Raw genomic sequence first — 3231 nt, 5'->3', positions numbered from 1 at the left:
GAACATCTTATCGAGATGTGCTCACTCATAGTGACCATTTATGAACCCGAGTGTAACTGTGTGGGCTTCAGTCATTATGTGTTGTCATTATGACTGTGTATGAATGTGAGCATGAGTGTGTGACAGGGAATATGTGAGGGAGTGGGCATACATATGAATGTGAGTATATGTGATTGTGTGTTTGAGTGTGTATCCATGTGTGTATGTGTGTGTGTGTGTGTGTGTGTGTGTTTGCATCTTTGCGTAAGTATACAGATGCATGGTACGGGTGCTGTGTGTACAGTGTGACTTATCCTACATCTCATATGCTCTTCCTCAATGGAATGTCTCATAAAATCTCATGCTTAGTTAAGATCTGGAATGATTAATTTGTCAGATTGAAATTTATAAATATTTCTCCACACGATTACATTGCTTCAGGACACAGAATTTTATACTGCAAAGCCTCTGAACTTCTCTGCTGTAAACATTAATAAAACTCAACTGCATAAGTATCTACATAATAAATGCATACATTTCATTTACAATCACCACCACCATTTCCTTTTTATTACTGGGACAGAAGTCCCACCTGTCTTGGTCTCACTACTTGCTTATAATGTGACTCCTTTACAATGGGGCTTAGGACTCTGAAAGGAGTGAATAAGAAATGGAATATTGTGACAACATACAGTTTACATTGTGATAATTTTGTATTCATTATCCAGGCAAGGGCCTGGCCACTCTGGAGTCACAGCTCATGAGAATGTGGGCTTGACAGTTGGGAAACCCATGGGGATTAGTATAGAGGTGTTCACCAGCCACAAACTTGGATTATGTAAAACAGCCAAAGAAATGTGGAGAATGGATAAGTCATAAAAGGGTACAAAGATACTCACCAGAACAAGGATGCTCTGGGTACCTCTGGTCTCATGGGAAGATCTGGGGGAAATGTTATTTCTATTAATGTGTTGGACATGCTGCCTATGCACATACAGGATGAAAACCATGGAGATGCTGGAGCAGAGCTTGAGGCCTAAAGATAAAATATCAGAATACCAGCAATGCTATAAATAGTGAGATTTTGATTTTGTTCTGAGACCCAACAGAACAATATCCAAAATTTTTTTCTCTGTATGATGTTTTGCTACTCCATTTGCCAGTTACACTTATAGGAGAAGCTAAATATATTAACATGTATGGCATTCAGGAAGGTAATTGGAGAATCTAATGTACCTGGGAGCATTTGCTTTAATCTCTGCCCACCTGGAGCTTGTGGTACTGATGGTGATAAACTGGAATATGCTCAAGGGCAGGTAGTACCAATGGACACACCCTTGCCCACCCTGTGAACATAGCAAACAAGTTTACATCCAAGCTCACTGAGGAAACAAGTCCACCCAAAAGCAGCCATGTCTGGGGGACCCCTTTAGAGAGAATGACCAAGGAATTGGCTACGTTCAGGTGTAGGAGAATGATATCTATTGGTCTTAACTTGCTTCCAGTGAAGTGAAGGAAAACATAATGGTAAAGAAGAGAGAAATTCCCCTAAGATTCCAACGATGGTAATTCAGAATAATCTTCTTAAGGAAGTTTGGTTAATTACCAAAACAGACAGACAATTAGAGAAAATTAGGGAAAACAATGCATGACCAAAACAAGTTCAACAAAGAAATAGAAACCATAAAAGAAACAGAACACCTAAAGCTGAAAAACACAATTGCTGAACTGAAGAAATTAATAGAGCTGCAAATGCAGACTCAACCATGCATAAGAATCAGTGATCTAGAATACAGCATATTTGAAATTATCTGGTCAGAAAAGCAAAAGGTAAAAAGAATGAAAAAGAATGTAAAATGCCTGTGAGACTCATGGGGAACAAACAAAGGGAAAATTATGGGAATTGCAGAAGGAGAATTAAAAGGGGACAGAAAGTGTATTTAAAGCATAGTGGCTGAAAACTTCTCAAATCTGAGAAGAGGTATGGACATGCAAATCCATTAAGAATAAAGGAATCTGAATAATTTTAAGCCAACCTGTTGGGTTCTAGGAGAGATAGGGAATGAGGAAGCATAATTGAGAAGCAAAGGGAGAAAGGGGGGATTCTATTGCTGGCTTTGCCACAGTTGACTAACACAGTGGTCAGCAAAATTTTTCTGTTAAGGACCACATAGTAAATATTTTTGGCTTTATGGCCACAATATGGTCACTTTGGCAACTAATCAACTCTGTTGCTACATCGTGAAAAGTCAGACAATACAAAAATGAATGAACATGGCTGGGTTCCAACAAAGCTTTATTTATGGACACTGAAATAGGTATTTTATATAATTTTCACATGTCATAAAATAAAATTCTCTTGATTTTCTCAACTACTAGAATATGTAAAACCACTCTTGATTCACATATCATACAAAATCAGGCAGCAGCCAGATTTACCCCATGGGCCATAGTTTACCAATTTTTCTGAAGATGCTACTTTAACACCATCATAAAGTACATTTAGTTGCTAAATAACTTATTTAGAAAATATATGGTCTGAAGCAACATCTAGTACTGTTCAGACTACTAGGCTGCATGGGAGAAGAAAGACGTTGGGGTCAATTCAATAGCCCTTAGAAACAATTATTATTATGAGCTGTGGGCTAATAAAATATTAATAATAAATTATCTTATTAAGCTAATATTTGTGAAGCACTTACTACATGTCAGGTGCTACACACCTTTCTAAGTCCTTAACCTTCACATCAACAAAGTGAGGTAGGTATTCATACCACCTCTTTGTAAATGATGAAATGAGGCCCAAGGAAATTAATTAACTTGCCCAGTAGTTTAGAGTTAGTGAGTAAGAGATCCAGGAAATGTTAGGACTTGTGGGTGGGTCAGAGTTGGAAATTTGCAATGTGCCATGTAGAATTGTAAATCTGGAATCAAGAAGTTAATGTTAATGGCACAAGTAAATGGAGAGATATTCTAAGTTCATGGATTGGAAAAATTAATATTGTTAAAATGCCCATACTACCCAAAACAATGTACAGATTCAATGCAATCCCCATAAAAATAGAAGTGACATTTTTCACAGAACTAGAGCAAAGAATCCTAAAATGTGTATGGAACAACAACGAAAAAGCTCTGCATAGTCAAAGGAATCTTGATAAAGAAGAATAAAGCTGGAGGTATGCTCCCTGATTTCAAACTATAGTTGACCCTTAAGTAATGTGGGCGTTAGGAGCACCAGACACCATACAGTTG

At 37.5% G+C, this 3231-nt stretch overlaps 1 pseudogene; it reads right to left on the bottom strand.

The window, feature by feature from the left end:
• Positions 1-737: 737 nt before the first annotated feature.
• LOC118934904 (vomeronasal type-1 receptor 4-like) lies at positions 738-2430 on the bottom strand (annotated as a pseudogene).
• Positions 2431-3231: the final 801 nt, after the last annotated feature.

This window comes from Manis pentadactyla, chromosome X (genome assembly GCF_030020395.1).
Source record: "Manis pentadactyla isolate mManPen7 chromosome X, mManPen7.hap1, whole genome shotgun sequence".
In the NCBI taxonomy this organism is placed as follows: domain Eukaryota; kingdom Metazoa; phylum Chordata; class Mammalia; order Pholidota; family Manidae; genus Manis; species Manis pentadactyla.
This window is presented reverse-complemented; position numbering and strand designations above follow the sequence as displayed.